General features: G+C 38.4%; 1 long non-coding RNA gene and 1 pseudogene across 1 annotated transcript in view; one reads left to right on the forward strand and one right to left on the reverse strand.

The window, feature by feature from the left end:
* LOC145721669 (uncharacterized) overlaps positions 1-18,017 on the forward strand; it is a 60,569-nt gene that overhangs the window by 30,369 nt on the left and 12,183 nt on the right. The gene's annotated exons all lie outside the window — the stretch shown is intronic.
* LOC115944759 (U2 spliceosomal RNA) lies at positions 2,406-2,500 on the reverse strand (annotated as a pseudogene).

Below are 18,017 nucleotides of genomic sequence, written 5' to 3' on the forward strand. Positions count from 1 at the left end.
TTTTTTCTATTGACTCTGCTCTATAAAATTGTCCTTCTTCTTCTTCTTTGAGATAGAATGAGTGAGCACGAGTGGGGGGGCAGAGGGAGAGGGAGAGAGAGAATCTTAAGCAGGCTCCATGCTGCACATGGAGCCTGACACGGGGCTCGATCTCACAACCATGAGATCATGACCTGAACCAAAATCAAGAGTTGGGCGCTTAACTGACTGAGCCACCCAGGCACCCCGGCACTGCTTCTTTTTTTTTTTTTTTTTAAAGATTTTTATTTATTTATTTGAGAGAGAGAGAATGAGAGACAGAGAGCATGAGAGGGAGGAGGGTCAGAGGGAGAAGCAGACTCCCTGCTGAGCAGGGAGCCCGATGCGGGACTCGATCCCGGGACTCCAGGATCATGACCTGAGCCGAAGGCAGCCGCTTAACCAACTGAGCCACCCAGGCGCCCCAACCCCGGCACTGCTTCTTTTAAAAAACTATAAAAATCAAATTTGTCACAAGGAAGGCCTATGGAGAGAATGCAATATCCAACTTAGCCATGTATAGGATCAGATTAAACAGTGGTGATTTTACTACTGATGTCTTTTGCAGTTTGGGAACATTCCTGCTGAATCTGACTTGTTTACTCTTGTGTTAATACTTGGGAGATCAGCAAAGTGCCTTTATTTCTAGCCTCTAAGTCAGCTAACGAGCAAAGAAAGGCAGACTTCATGTCCAGAGGATAATCAAAGGAGCTTTATATGACATACTGAAATGTTCAGTACCAGAGCCAAGATAAAAATTCTTTGTTTCAGCTGTGAATGACCAATGTCTCAACACTATTCAGTGACACTGGGCTGAATAATGTAGACCTAAGAGAGAGGCTTGTGTCCTTGGTGTGGTGGTAAAATAAAGCCTTGAGATGGAACTGAAGGGCTGGTGAGGAGTAAAAGTCTCTGTCTATGAGACTGGAATTCTTAAGGCTGCTACAGATGATGCACTTGGCTCTGTGTATGGCTTACTTTCAGCCACATTAAGTGGCAGTGTGCCTAACAGTCACATTTGACAGCAACTGGCAGTGTAGGAACACCCAATCCATGAACATTAAAGTCACCCAAACTATGATTTTTTAAAAAATGTGTCTGATGTAGTCTACCATCAAGGAATTTTCAGTCAAAAGATAGGACCATCCCTTTATATTGGTTATTTAAATCCCGACATTTAAATATTTCTTACGGTTGTTAACGCAATGTTTCCTGATTATAAAAGCTAGTTTTCTATCAAGTGGTTTCTGATTGAATATCTTTAAGTATTCCTAGCTTTTAGTACTGGGAGATATCTATGAGGGGTATAAAGTATAATTTATTGTACATAAATTATTTGTTAAAACATCAGGGATGCTGAGTTGCACATATCATGCATTTAAGTGAACTCAACTGCTATACATAAGAATTAAAGATACTTAAAGAATAAATATTTTTTCCTGGGGTTTATAGTTCTTGCAAGTACACTCTGGTGTCTTAGCTAGGGCTGCCATAATAAAATATCATAGATTGTGTGGCTTAAAAAACAGAAGTTTATTTTCTCACAGTTCTAGAGGCTGGAAGTCCAAGATCAAGGTCTTGGATGATTTGGTTTCTGGTGAGAGCTATCTTCCTGGCCTTCTTGCTATGTTCTCACATAGCCTTTTGTTTTTGGCAGGCACACAGAGGGAGTGGTGTGGGTGTGGGGTCATTGGTTGGAGAGAGAGAGTTCTATGGTCTCTCAATTTATAAGGACATTAATCCTATTGGATCAGGCCCCACCCTTACTGCCTCATTTAATCTTAATTACTTCTTTAAAGGATTCATCTCCAAATATAGCCTCTCTAAGGGGTAGAGAGGCTATATTTGAATTGGGGGGGGCACACAGACATTTAGTTCAACATATGAATTGGGGGGGACACACAGACATTTAGTTCATAACAACTGATGATCCACACTTTTACATAGGGAAGGTAAATTACCCTTTACTTTATGACAGCTGGGTGGAACTTCCACATGTAGTTGGGAGAATTAATTTATGAGATACTGTTGTAATTGGTATTTGAATAATGGGCATAGACATACCACAGATTAATGTGAAGTTGCCTTCGTTTTTTTTTAGCCATTTATACCTAATAGAGTAATATCAATGCTATTCTTTCATTGTGTGTAAGCTAATTAAAAACACTAATATGTCATTTATTTCCATCACACTCCTAATAACCATTTATGGAACAATTAGCATGTGCCAGGCAATGGCTAGGACTTTTATATTTATTAATCTGTATGATAAATGTGTTAATAAGTGGCATTTTACTCTCTTTATGGTGGTCTAGAGAAGTAAATGTCACCAAGTACACAGGGCTTTTTCTGGCAGAGGCGTTATTTGAACCCTGTTTGACTATCTCAAAGCTTGTGCCTTTTTCTTGCATCACTGTTTCTTAAAAGAGAGTGGTAAGAACAGATACTACACTTGATCTTAGCCAAAAGGCCGAGAAGCAATATATGTCCAGGGATGTAATGGAACCAAAGCTGTACTACATTGATCCCAACTTTGGGATTCTGGGTTGTTTAACCTGTTCCTATTAACTGGGCAGGATTGCCATAAGACTGCTCTATTTAAATAAGCCCAGGGATGCCTGGATGGCACATCCATCGAGCCTCCCACTCTTGGTTTGGCTCAGGTCGTGATCTCAGGGTCATGAGATCCAGCCCTCTGTTGGGCTTCTCACTTGGCATGGAGTCTGCCTGGGACTCTTTCTCCTTCTCCCTTTGCCCCTCCCCCACTTGTGCTCGTGTGCACTCTCTCTCTCAAATAAATAACTAAAACTTAAAAAAAAGATTTAAATAAGCCCAACACTGTAACCTTACCTATTGAACTTCAAGAGAAGGTTTTAAAAGAGACATTTTCAAGTAACCACCTTGAGAGCTGTAGACCATGTACAATGTAAATGTAACTTAAGTTACTCAAAGTAACTTAGGTCAGGCTGTGTTTCTGCAGAGTAGTCTGGAGCCTAGCCTGAATATTTGGTAGCTACATTCAAGTAGAATTTTTGGTGCTTCATTTTTCACTTGTATAGTATGGATTAATGGCTTCTTAGACATGTAAGTCAGTTCTTTCTGGTAACTGGCGGAGTTTCAGGGTTACAACATGGTAGCATGGGAATTCACATCAGGATTTACCAGTAGTTATCCATTGAACATGAAGTATTAAATGAATTTCATAAAAGCATGAAGTCAGGAGATGCCAGAGCAAATGCTGGCTACTGGGCATGAACGTGAACTTCTGACATGATATAGGGCAGCTTTGAGGAAGTGGCAAGATAAAAATAAATTAGAGAAGAACTAATTAAGTTCCATCCAGGTCTTGACCATGCCTGCCCCAGCTGGCTTTCTATAAACTTGTCTATACTGATGACTGTGTAGTGCCATTTTCTTGGTTTCCATTAAAATCAACTTGGTCAGAGAAAGGTGTCCTTACTCCGTTTTCTTTTGTATCATAACCTAATATTTCCATTGCACCTGCAAGTTGAAGACAGATCATAACCTATGGTTAAAGATGGTAGGAAGTTGTTATTGAAGGGATATATATATATATATATATATATATATATATATATATATATATAGCAAATTCATGAAGCTTCCCATTCCAAACTTTATTTTATGCTGAGTTGGACAAGTTTTTGCACTTATTTCAAATGATAGTTAATTAAAATTTGAAAGTATTTAAATTGTCACATAAAGTTACAACTCTTTCATTGCAATGATAGTGATTCAGCAGTTTTAGAATTTCTTTTTATTGTTTTTATAATTGTTTACTAGAGATTTTGACATTCTAATATTGTGTTAAATTTGCAAAGGTGGATTTAGATAGCACTGCAATGATAATTTAACACACTTAAGGTTGTAAAAATAATTGACTCTATTTTGGAGTGGTGTTGATATGACTAATTCAAAAAGAAAATCTTCATTATATCTAATTGCATTAAAAGAAGTAGAATCTTGTATCAGTGGGGTTCCAATTAGGAGGTGGAAACCATACTGGTAATTTAAACAAGGAAGATTTAATGTAAAAATTATCATTTTCATCCATTTGGGCTGCTATAACAAAATACCACAGACTGGGTAGCTTATCAAAAACAGAAACTTATTTTGCACAGTTTTTGAGGTCGGAAGTCCAAGATCAGGGTGCCAGCATGGTCAAATGAGGGCCCACTGCCAGGTCCCGGACTTCTTGCTGTTTTCTTGTATGGCAGAAGAGGGGAAGGTAGCTGTCTGGGGTCTCTCTTATAAAGTCATTAATCTCATTCATGAGGGTTCTACCCTCATTACCTAATCACCACCCAAAGGTCCCACTTACTAATACCGTCACACTGGGCATTAGGATTTCAATATATGAATCTTGAGGGGACACACACATTCAGACACAGCAATTATTAACTAGGAAAACATAGGTAATTACTAAAAGGGGTAAAAGAAATTTGCAGACAATATAGCAATAACAAAGTAGGGAACAGCTTCTTCCTCTAGGGCTAAGGGGGAGAATCCAAGAAAAGAACAAACTTGGAAGACGGCTCTTCCCACCCTAGAATAGATATTCAGATCTCTTTGGAGAGGGTACATCTGTAGCCTACTAGATGCAAAAGAGGTTCCTGAAGCCCTGAAGTGCCTCAGACCAGAGCTGGTTGTAGCTGTTGGGCTGGGGCTGGTGAAGAAGGAATCTGTCTGGCCAGGGTGCTAGCCAAATTTGCTGAAAGATGAGAACTAGTGAGTCTTTCACATGCCACTGACAGCCTCACCATAGAAGTAGGAAGGAAAGCACATCCAAATGAGGAAGAGAAGCTCCTTCCTCTTGCAGTGTGCCTTCTATGGCCTCTGCAGAAATGCTTCATCTTGTGTGAGAAGACAAAGAAAAAAAGTTTATAAGTTCTAGCTGCACTATCACAAAGCACTGCAAAGAAGGGTAATTCCACAGTGAGCTACCACTTCACACACACTAGGATGGCTATCAATGTCAAAAAGGTGTCAAAAATGATCACAAGTGTTGACAATGGTGTGGAGCAACTGGAACTCTCATACACTGCTGGTTGGAATGGAAGAAGATGGTGCAGCTGCTTTGCAATAGCCTGGCAGTTCCTCAAGTGGTAACCTAGTTACCATATGACCCAGCAGTTCCACTCTTAGGTACACAGCCAAAAGAAATGAAAACACAGGTCCACACAAACACCTGTACACAAATGTTGATAGCAGCATTATTCATAATATCCCCAAAGTGAAAACAATCCAAATGCCCATCACTTGATAAAAGGATAGATTGATAAAATTTGGTATATCCATACAATGGAATATTATTTGGCAGTAGAAAGGAATGAAGTACTGATGCAGGCTACAACATGGGTGACAGTTGAAAACATGCTAAATGAAAGAAGCCAGTTACTAAAGATCATATATTCTATGATTCCATTTATATGAAATGTCCAGAATAGGCAGAACTATAGAGACAGAAAGTAGATTCACAGCTGTCTGGGTGGGTAGAGGTTGGAGAATGGGAGGTGATGGCTAAATGTAAAGAGTTTCCTTTAAAAAAGAAAGATTTTGGGCGCCTGGGTGGCTCAGTTGGCTAAGCAACTGCCTTCAGCTCAGGTCATGATCCCGGAGTCCTGGGATCGAGCCCCACATCGGGCTCCCCCTTCTCTGTGGGGAGCCTGCTTCTCTCTCTGCCTCTGCCTGCCACTCCCCCTGCTTGTGCTCATTCTCTCTCTCTCTGTCAAATAAATAAATAAAATCTTAAAAAAAATAAAATAAAAATAAAAAAGAAAGATTTTATTTATTTATTTATTTATTTATTTATTTATTTATTTATTTAGAGTGAGCAGGGGGAGGGGCAGACGGAGAGGGAGAGAGAGAATCTCAAGCAGATTCTGCACTGACTGCAGAGCCCAATGTGGGGCTCGGTCTCACCACCCTGATATCATGACCTGAGCTGAAATCAAAAGCCGGATGCCCAACCAACTGAGCCACCCAGGTGTCCCTGGAAAGAGTTTCTTTTTGGGGAGATGAGAATGTTCTAAAACTGATTGTGGTGATGATCACACAATTCTATGAATATTCTCAAAACCGTTGAATTGTATATGGTAAGTGGGTAAATTGTATGGCATGTGAATTGTATCTCAATAAAATGTTACAATTTTTTAAGTTAAAAAAGGGTGGATTTGGAACTGAGAGGCAATAAATAGATTGCTGGTACAAATCTCAATACTTTGGACAGCAATGTAGCCATTTTACTATGTTAAATTTAAAAAAACATTTTTTTTTTTACAGGAAGCTACTAAAAATGTCTGAAGCCCAAAGAGGATAGGTAGTTGCTCAGAACGTGTTTTTCCTGATTCCCAGTCTATTGTTTGTTGTACAAGACAATACTACTTCAAGAGAGTCTTTACGAAAGGATTCAGACAACCTCTGTCCTTCCCAGAGAAAGACACTTTCTGAGAAATGTGTAGCAGAATTTACCTATCTCTGACTTAAATGTTAAAGGGGCAAGGCATCAAACAATTTGTTAAGGTGAAAAATACAGGTCTGGGTATGAACATGGCCTCAGGTCCAGGTACAAAAAACAGCTGGTTGGAAAATACATTACCAGTCTGAAGATAAAAGGATTGTTGATGGAATGAAGGTAGTATTTTGGATTAAGTTACTAAGTTTTTGAGTTTTGGTAAATATAGATGCCTTTCTTAATACAAGAGAACACTATCTCTTACATGCATTACTCTTGTAGTGCCTTACATTTTAAACTCTCAAGACATAAATCAGTACAGACACAATTCTGGATCATGCTTTAAATAGCTTCTCTCTCTGATAATTCACACCAAAGAGTGTTTAGTTATAGGGTTTATGTTCATCTGTAGATGATTTGTAATGGTTTTCTCATTTTCACTGTGTCTTTCTTCTATAACTTCTAGTTTGACAAACCAGGAATAGGAAGCCATAGTATTACTCTAAATATTGATTCTAGTTGTATTTAAATAGATAGTTTTCTTCCTTGAACAACAGAAGTATCATAACTAATGTTTTTGTTATATTTTGGAGGTTAAACCTTCTAAAAAGATCCGGAATGTAGAAATCTTATTTTTACTTTTAAAGGAAGAAAATATATACATTTCATAGTAACTGAAGGAGACATACTTTTTTTTTTTTGTCTTGGAGACCCATTTAATGTGGATGCTCGAGGCCTGGGCAGAGTGGGGAGTATCCTGGAATTGGGCAGGCAGGCAAGGTGGGTGGGTCGCAGGCCCACACCTGACCCCAGGAAGGGATGTTGGGTGTGGGGGCTGGCCCAGGCATGCTAAGGGGAGTAGCAGAAGGGTTGGCCAGGTAGGTAGACCTACCAGGGGACCTTGAGAAGTTATCTACGCCAGGTGGTCAGAGCCCAGACCAGAGCCTTGCCCAGGGAGACAGGGTTGGGGCTGGTTGGGTGCTTCCAGAGCCTAGGAACTGGGCATTGCAGAAGCCTCCCTAACCTGCTGCTGGAACTCAGGGCATGTCTACCAGTTGAAATCAAGCAGCTCCTGGGAAGGCGTGGAGGTGGTCATTCTTCTCCTCTGAGTGGTTCAAACAGGAGGTGATCTGGTCAAACATGGAATTGCTGGCAGCATATTCTGTTTTCCCAAAGCTGTGGTCCTCACCTTCCACACCTACCTACACCAGCTTGCCCAGGTCCCCACTGATGTCTGAAATTGTGGGCTCAGGCACCATGAGGGCCATGCTACGATGGAACTCGGTGACTGTAGAGCCTACAGCCAGCACCAGGTGGGGAAATATACTATTTTTAAACAATTTTTATATTTTCCTGAGTGGCTTCAAATACACTGAAGGTTTCAGTGTATTTGAAGCCACTCAGGAAAATATAAATACATGGAAATACATGAAATACATAAATACAGGAAAATATAAATGATACACTGAAGGTTTCAGTGTATCATTTAATTTACCCATTTATTTCATTTTATTTTTTAAAAAGATTTTATTTATTTATTTATTTATTTGAGAGAGAGAGAGAGAGAGAGTGCACGCTCGTGAGAGAGAGCACAAGGAGAAGAAAGCTCCCCGTGAGCAGGGGTTCTGATGTAGGGCTCCATCCCAGGACTCCAGGATCATGACCTGAGCTGAAGGCAGCCATATAACCAACTGAGCCACCCAGGGGCCCCTAATCTTATCCTTTTAAACTGATTATAATTTTTAGAGTTGGAATATTTTCCTGCAGTAGAACAACTCTCACTGCCATATATTAATATGATTCATAAGTTTTGGACATCATAGCTAATAAATCAATAAAAATATTAGACTTACAGTTTTGTCACGTGAGGTTTTTTTTTTTTTTATTTATTCATGAGAGACAGAGAGAGAGGCAGAGGGAGAAACAGGCCCTCCATGGAGCAGGGAGCCCGATGCGGGACTCAATCCCAAGACCGTGGGATCACGACCTAAGCCAAACGCAGACACCTAACTGACTGAGCCACCCAGGTGTCCCCATGTGAGTTGTTTTTTGATCAGGAGAGTTATGTTAAAAAAGGAGAAACCCAGGTATGACAGAAGAGTGATGAAGAGGATGGCCAGAGTCTTCATTTACATCATTTGAAGGGAACCCTGCATCCTTTAAGTAGAGCATAAACTCCTTGAGAGCAGGATTAGGTCAAATTCTCTAATAATAGATTTAGTGAAAGACCCATAAGTGATTTTCCTGAAATGAATAATTAAGTTCAGTTAATAAATATTTCCAGATCTTTGGAAAATCTGGCATAAAGCCCTCTATGTGGGTATTTAAAATTCAAATAACCTGTTTCTAGACAAAAAGAGAAAAATATTAAATGGCCTTAACTGAGATATGAATGTGCTTGGTAGTTCAAGTTACTTACAAATGTAGGAGCTTTCAAGTTTTAATGAAATATATTTCACATTTATATTTTAAGAAAATTTTTGCAGCTAGTTTTACAAAGATAATCTGAGAGGTGAAGTTCATTAAAAGGAAGAAAATCAGGGGCACTTGGGTGCCTCAGTCAGTTGAGCCTCCAACTCTTGATTTCAATTCAGGTCATGAACTCAGGGTTGTGGACTGGAGCCTCATGTCGGGCTCTATGCTCAGTGAGGAGTCTGCTTGTTGCTCTCCCTCTGCTCCACCCCCACTCTTGCTCTCTCTCTCACTCTAAAATAAATAAATAAAATCTTTAAAAAAAAAAAGGAAGACAATCAAAACCTGAAACATGTTTTCTCTCATGTCCACTGTACTGTTGTTGACAGTTCTTTGCTTCTCTAGTTGAAGCAGAGTGGACTGGTTCGTGCTACTGGCACCACCTGGGAAGTGAAATGGTTCGTAGCACTGTTTGTTTATAGGTTGCAGATGGAAAGGAGAGAACCTGAAAGAATAACTTTACCTGCATTATTACATCATAAGTGGGAGACCAGCAGATGTCAGCATGAAGACACAATTTCTGCTGATTTCTGTTACAGCTAGCTGAAAAGATTGGGTCCTGCTGCTTATATAAATGATAGCAGCTGGAGCTTTCTCCCACTTCCAGATGATAATTCCCCCTCTAGGGATATAGCAGCACTTAGAGGTATGTGTGGAAGAATTATTTCATGCCTTTGGAAATCACCTGTCCTCATACATGTGACAAATGCCACCTCTCAGGATTTTCATTCTACATTTCTGGAGTAGTATCTTGGATTTTGCATATTTGATAATCTCTACAGATTTTTCTGATGCACAGCTAAGATTGAGAACTGATATCTGAAGGAATAATAACAAATATATGACTTTTGTTTCTTTGCATACTTGTTTTTGTTTAAGCGTGTCCTTGGATTTTACTCTTTTTTGAAAGCTATTTGTTGATTTATTGGGTCATTTTTCATTAACTCATCTACAAATTACTGAGTCTACTATGCCCCAGGAATTGTGCTAAGTGAGGCTGAGAAGAGTACCCTTAAGTGTGGTTGAGAAGATATATAAACAAGTAATTTTAATATAAGGTGACAAGTATAATAGAGATAAACTCAGCAGTGAGGAGGAGCTTTTAACTTACGAAACACAGGCATGGCATGACTAAAATATCAATGGGGGGGAGACAGAGGGAAGTAAGCCTGGACAGTCATGGGTGCCCCTGTCCTTGGTGCTGAACCATCTCTTCATCTGCTAGGGTAAGGAAGTTTTTCCTAATACCTTAATATACCTATACCTTAATATAATTTATGTATTATTATTTTTATTTTTGGCCAAATTGCCACATCTTTGGCAAGTGAGAGCTTCTTCAAGGTGTCTCATGAGTGATTTGATGTATGGTCAAAGTACTGCTTTTTAAAATTATTTGAAATAATGTCTCTCCATGTTTGTCATCAGTTTGATAAACAGATGACTTCATTTGAGCATTTTGCTTTTAATATTTAGGGATTGCTTTATTTTCATTTTGATTTGTTTTAAAGTTATGTAAAATATTTACATGATTCCAAAGTCAAGTCTAAAACACATGTTGTATTCAGAAAACTCAAGTGTCTGTCTCTGGCTCTTCTCTCTCTATAGGTAATACTTTGATGTATTTTATAAGTTATCCTTTAAAAGTAAAAGTGTTCTTTCTTTCTTTCTTTCTTTCTTTCTTTCTTTCTTTCTTTCTTTCTTTCTTTCTTTCTTCTTTCTTTCTTTCTTCTCCTTTTCTTAGATAAATACAATGTATATTCTTCCCCATCTTGTTTTTTTCCAGCTAGGATTATATTTTGATAATCACTTCATACTAGTGTATAGAAGTAATCTCCATTCTTTTTTATAGCTGTGAGTTGTAATAGGAAGTTTAACTTATCTGTTTAATACTTTGTAATAGATCCTTTATATTTAGATTATATAGAATAGATTCTGTTCTCTGCACCTGTACTCAAGCCAATAAAACACCCTAGGAAAAATCTCTTAAATGGTCACTGAGACATCAAAATAATATTCATAGAAGCATTGTTTGTAGTGGCAAAACCTGGAGACAACCTAAATATCCATCAAGGAGGAAGGATGAATACATACTTGTCAACCAATAGAATGCTGCAATAATGAAAATAAATGACCTATAGTCGTGTGCATTCAACACGGATGAATCTTAGAAATATAATATCATGCCCAAAACAAGTTGTAGAATACGCATTATTTCATTTTTAAAGAAATAAAAGATGTGCAAAATGAAACCATATGTGTACAAGGATAAAATCATAGTGCTAAAACCAGAACTAAAAGTAAGGTAATGACAAGCACAAACTTTAAAAGGGTGAAATACCAATGGGAGTGGAGTGAGTAAGGAGGAAGGACAGTGAGATTAGCCCTCAGAGGGCTCCAAAAGGCAAGGGAATGCTCATTTCTTATGCTAAGTGTAGGATGTATGACATTTTTTTTAGACTTAGAGTAGTTATAACTCCAACAGGTGTTATAAATATTTTGTATTTACTCAATATTTAACATATTTTTCTAAAGATTCATACATTGAGTGGTAATGTTTAGAGATCAAGAACATGCAACTCTAAGATGAATGAAAAAGTTAGCTGACAATATTCTGTGAATGGTTATTCATGGCTTGGAATGAATATTTCACAGTCAAAGTCATACTTATAAAATGTAACAACAATATGCTCTGGAAAACTGTACTCAATGACTCCAAAAATGACTTGAATAAGGGCGAAGACGATGATGTCAAAGGCACAGGTGAATAATTTGAATTCAATTTTTTGAAATATAATGTGAGGGTGGAAAAAATCAACATTGGTAAGTTAAAAAAGGTTTAATAATGCATGTCTTAAGTATATATATGTAATTGGCTAAAAACAATATTATCAACAGGTAGGTATTTGACTATTTTGTATACATTTGTGTATCCAAATTAACCAAAACCACCCCCTGTAAGTGGTTTGTAGAATACCACCTCCCCACCCCCTGTAAGTGAAATGCAGGGTTGTGGAAATGAGAGGAATAATTCTTTCTCTCTTCCCTCTCTCCCTCCTCTTCCCATAGGGCAACACTCACTTTCTTGGTAGCTGTAGTTATTTATTTTTTATTCTTTTTAAAAGATTTTATTTATTTATTTTAGAGAGAGCATGAGCAGGAGGAGCAGAGAGAGAGGGAGAGAGAATTTCAGGCAGACTCCATGCTGAGCCCGGAGCCTTATGTGGGGCTCAATCTCATGACCCTGAGATCATGACCTGAGCCAAAACCAAGAGTCAGTCGCTCGACAAACTGCACCACCCAGGCGCCATAGTTATGTTTAAATTATGCCACCTGTTTCATCACTTTATTTTTGTCATCTGATGCCAACTGAAAACCATAGGCTTCTGGAACAAGCTGAATCCGAAGGCCGGGGTGTGGGTGTGGTGGAGGAGGTGCCTCAGAATCCACATGCTTCATGGGCCTACCTAGGTTCTTGGAGGTCATGCCTGCATGACTTTTTAAAGGGCTGCTTTTATCCTGAGCAATAGAAGACACTGAAAGTTTTGCTGAGCACTGCTCTAAATCACTGGGTCACTGTAGTTCTTCATTTCCTGTTTCTAAACTATTGACTGTCTTCTCGCTATAGTGTTATGCAGTTTCACCAAATCTATTTTTAGCCTACTAAATTTTCTTGGCTTGTTTTTTACTTCCCCTTTAATTCAGCATTTCCAAGTTTACTTCCTTTTCTTTGTCTCCTATCTATGGGTATCTTCTACTTTATGGATTCACCAACTTCTTTTTATCACTTTCTGTGAGTGCTCAACTGATTTGTTTTTTCACATTGTCAGATATTATTGTGAAGTCTCTGAATTACCTAAACAGGTCCTCAGGGTGGTCATAGATTTTCAATAAATTCTTGATAAATTTTTGGTGATAAAAAGATATACTACTAATACCACAATTTAATGTACCTATTTACCTATGCTATTCAAGCATTGCACTAGGCCCCGTCTACTAAGTAGGAAACTCTTGATTGATAATTTAATTTACAATTTTAAGTTGTATAATTTTACAGTTTTGAGTTTTAAATTTACTTTAAGAAGTCGGGCTTTCCCAATTTCTACTTACCCAAACCACTTTTTCTTTTATACAAGAAAAAGGCACATTACAAATACATGCAACTCAAAACATCGACACAGCCAGTTTCTTGGATTCATTGCTTATGGGTTTCCAAAACTGGAGCTGATACTAGCAGGTGGGCACCACTTTGGTGTCTGTTCTGATTGGTTGGGCTTCCATTCTGAGCAGTCAGTGTTCACTCCCCACCAAACGTTAAATATTTGTTAAATATTTTCATTATCACTTCTGCCTAAGGTGCTATAAACTCATTCTACACTAGATCTGATACAGAAATTGAAATGGAATATGGAACAGTTTAAGGAAATTTTCAGTAGCAGGTAATTTTTCAGGATGAAGCATCACTCCTTTTAAAGAGCTGGCGCTCTAATTACCTCAGCAGAAGTAATGTCATGGCCACTCATGGCTTCTTGAGCTCCTTAAACAGGTCATTTCTCATGACTAGCCAAATCTTAAACACTCAGAATATGATACAACAAATGCAGAATCATTTCTGTATATTTAAGGATACCCATGTATACATTATATCCTTTGGAACAGCCCTGTCACAATGCAAATACAACTTTCTAACAGAACATTTACAATGAATTTTTTTCTCTCAAGGATTTTCAGAACTGAATTATATACCTTAACATGTTCTCATTTTAGAATGCTCTTCTTTTTTTATGATTAAGCTGGGACTTTCCATTTAAAAAGTTCTGCAGTGTTTGGAAAAACAGACTTTCCAAGGGTAGTACTAACGCAAATATTAGGCATATAGAAGGAAAACAGTCTGCATGACTGACGAGATGCAGTTCCTCTGGCTGGTAAGTGTTATTGATGAGGATTTAGAACTATAAGGCCAGGTTCTGTGTGCCAGCATCAAGGGTTGGTGAGATTCTCATGGAGAATCAGAACAGAGCCCCAAAGAGCAACCTAGGACAATGGTGCAAGATCATTTCATAATATGCTGTAGCAAATTTTACTAATTTGAAACCATTGTGAGTACCTGGTATTTTCTCATCTGGTTTCCCAGATAGAAAGCTCCAATATAGGGGCTGTCTGATTCAAAACCACACATTTGGCAATGCTTGTTGCTTGGCAAGTACTGGAGTAAATACTTTGGTTGTGGCAGAAAAGGAAGTGAAGGAAAAAGAAGAAAAAAAGTGGAAGAGAAAAATGGAAGAGCATAAAATAAAAAGAGGAGACATAGAAACAGACAGATTAGGAGGAAAGAAGATCAGAAGACAGACGGTGGACAAGGGGTGAGAGGAGGGAAGAGCGGCCAAGGACATTATTTTTAAGGAAGAGTATGAAAGAATAGTGGGTTGGAAAGAAGGCAAGAGACTAAAATGTGATTGCTGTAGGGTGTGATCAATGGGGCAACTGAGCAAATGTGAAGTGAAGGAAATGAAAGATGTGGATGTGGTTTCTCTATGCTGATGTTCCCACTCCTCATTGCTTTAGCAGGGAGGCCAATTCTGAGGGCTGGCAGAGGCAGGACAGGAAGTGGGGTCCAAGGAGAGCCAAGTCAAAGCTGCAGGAAGAACAGGCCAGATGGGAAACAGGTTCATCTCAGAAAACTACTCAAAGGAGGGGCCTGCAACAAGATGAACAGTTGGATGGTGAGAAAACACAGACACAGAGCTCTGTCCCAGCCAGGGAGCCTCTAATCCACTCCTATGGGGCCAGGAAAAAATCCAAGGCTTGGTTCCTTGAGCCTCTATTTGAAAACTTGAAACCAGGTGGGAAATATGGCACCTGATGTCAGAGGCATAATTAGTTTTTCATCAAGTGCTGTTCTTCCAGGAAACTGGGTATTGATTCCATTTGAAATAATAAGTCCATTGGAGGCTTTGCAGCACCAAAATGAGATTTGAAAATAGTTGTCTCTGATCATGTTAAGTTTAGTAGTAGTTAACGACCCAGTGACTTAATTATATAATTTAAAAACCCATTATTTTAAGAAATTTAGGCAGTAAATTTAAGGTGAACATTTAAAATTGTGTGAAATTCTGTGTAGAATTCACATTCCACTGAATCTTGTCTTAAGGAGAAATGGGTTGTATTTAGAATTCAGGCTGCATAGGACTGAATGTACAAGTTTAAGCCAGCAAGTTTTAAATCAGACCAATAGCCACATGTCAGAAGAGGCTGTGTTAGTGTAATTTTGGAGTTTTAAAGGAAGCAGAAACTGATGACTATCTTCAAAGACCTTGACTACAAATTGAATCTCCTGAAAACCTCATATAAATGTTTACAAGTATTTCAAAAGGCAAAATAAAGAGAAACTGTGAAGGATTTTTTATGACCTTTTCATCTTGCAAATCCTCTGAGAAATATTTCTAATGGATCAGTCTGCCTCAGAGAGCTCATAAAAAATACAGAATGGTAAAGAATGTTTATCATTTCTCCGATTTTTAACATCAATTATAATTAGATTGACCATTTTTTGTCCATTTTTAGAGCATCTCCTGCTTTATCACAAAAAATGGTTTTTAATATATATATATATAGGGGACTTGTTATTAGCCAAGGTCTTCCCAAGAGAGGGAATTGATGTTTATTGCTTTTCAGCAATAACATACTCCCATCTAAAGACATCGGGGGGGGGTGCCTTGGTGGCTCAGGTGGTTATGCATCCAACTCTTGATTTTGGCTCAGGTCATGATCTCAGGGTCTTGGGATCGAGCCCTGAGTGGGGCTCCATGCTCAGTGGGGAGTCTGCTTGAGATTCTCTCTCTCCTCCCTCTGCCCCTACCCCCCTCACGTGGCACTCATGTGCACTCTCTCTCTCTCCAAATAAATAAATTAAAAAAAAATAAAGACATGTGGGGGATCTGGGAGAAGGATTGTGTGAACTAGAAAAGGAGAGGCAAGAAAAACAGGAGCAATTCCTCATCACAGGACCCTTTCCTCAAAATCATTTTGCTGAAGGATACATGGCACTTCCTCTCTCAAAGCTCTTAACTCAAACTTATATGTCCACTGCTTGAAACTCTCTAATTTTCCCCATTCTCTATTATCCTATACATAGACCCCCAGATATTCTCTCCCAGCACCCTTTCTTTTGAAAGAGACATTTGTACATCACAGAACCCTTGATTCAGGACATGCCCCTTCCCTCAAACAAAAGCAAAAACAAAAAGCATGGGTTTTGTTTTAGTTTTAGTTTTGCTTTTGTTTAAGAGAAAGGATCCCTTTCCTTTCCAATTAGACATCTGCTCAGTCTCTGGGACATCTTAGACTCATCTGTAGAATTCTACCACTCATCTATCACCCCACAAATATTTGCTTAGGGACACTGTTTCTTTCTAAATATAAGCTCTTGTGAAATCACAGAATCATTCCATATAAAATGCTCCAAACAGATTTTCTCTGAAGAACATAAAATTTTCAGTCAGCTAAATTATCTTTTATCAAATGAGAGAAATAGGGAAATTGTATCCATACAAGATATACATGTGCAGGTAGATTTATGCATCTACTGCTGCATTCAATGTGTTGTGATATGTTGTTTTGATTAAAATATATGAAGAAAACTTGGCCTCCCATAGATATGCAGTTGGCAAAAGAGTATTTTGGTAGCCTTTTCAGATAAGTGAGTTGCACTGGGGAATCTGAAACCCTATCAGTGAAGTTTTGGTACTCTGCTACATTAAATTCCACTGGTCTGTCTTACATTTTGAATGGGTCTTTTAGCTGTGTATGATTTTGTAACATTACTTTTGGGTTGTGTAGAAAATACTGATTTATTGAATTATTTATTGATTGATAGTCCAAATATTGACATATTTAATTACATAATATAAAAAATCATATTCATGAAAATCACTATTGATATTATCCTAAATTTTTTAAAAGTTTATGGTGGTAGATATGAATTTTCCAAAATTCCAAATTTTGCTTGAAAGCTTGAATTTTATCTTTGGCAACAGTACTGCCAATTGTTTTCTTTGATGTGACAGACTCCTTTTATACATTAGGAAAAAAATCTGCTCATGCTTAGGTCTGAATAACTGTCATTTTCTGTCACTCATTCTTTGAAGTAAAAATGATGTTCCATGAGAAAAAAAAACAAACCAGCCAGTTCAGCTTGCACAAGTATTTTTCCTTGAGCCAACTATTTTATGAGGGTGTGAAGAACAAGTACTTTTTGAGTACTTCTCATTTCATTACCTAGTACTCAAGGGTGGAGATTTAATCATGTTTACCGCAGCATCAAGAACAGTCTTCAGTGAAAGTGGATTTTTTAAACTCTAGGTGTATGGTGGTGAAGACTATGATAACAACCAGGATAGTGTAATTTGGTGCCAGTGCCTTGATTCATGCCAAAGGACTGCAGTTTTTAAGAAAAAAAATTTATTTATTTTAGAGAGAGAGAGCACATGTGCATGAGTGCAAGCATGGGGAGGGTGCAGAGGGAGAAGGAGAGAAGCGGACGCCCTGCTGAGTGGGGAGCCCAATGTGGGCTTGATCCCAAGACTCTGAGATCATGACCTGAGCAGAAATCAAGGGTCAGATGCTCAACCGACTGAACCAGCCAGGTGCTCCAAGCACATGCAATTTTTTAAAAAAATTTTTTATTATGTTATGTTAATCACCATACATTATATCATTAGTTTTCGATGTAGTGTTCCATGATTAATTGTTTGCATATAACACCCAGTGCTCCATTCAATACGTGCCCTCTTTAATATCCATCACCAGGCTAGCCCATCCCCCCCACCCCCCTCGCCTCTAGAGCCCTCAGTGTTTCTCAGAGTCCATAGTCTCTCATGGTTCGTCTCCCCCTCCGATTTCCACCCCCTTCATTTTTCCCTTCCTACTATCTTCTTTTTCTTTTTTTTTCTTTTTTAACATATAATATATTATTCGTTTCAGAGTTACAGGTCTGTGATTCATCAGTCTTACACAATTCACAGCACTCACCATAGCATATACCTTCCCCAATGTC

The sequence above is a fragment of the Leptonychotes weddellii genome, chromosome 5 (genome assembly GCF_054177405.1).
Source record: "Leptonychotes weddellii isolate Sample4059 chromosome 5, ASM5417740v2, whole genome shotgun sequence".
Lineage (NCBI taxonomy): Eukaryota > Metazoa > Chordata > Mammalia > Carnivora > Phocidae > Leptonychotes > Leptonychotes weddellii.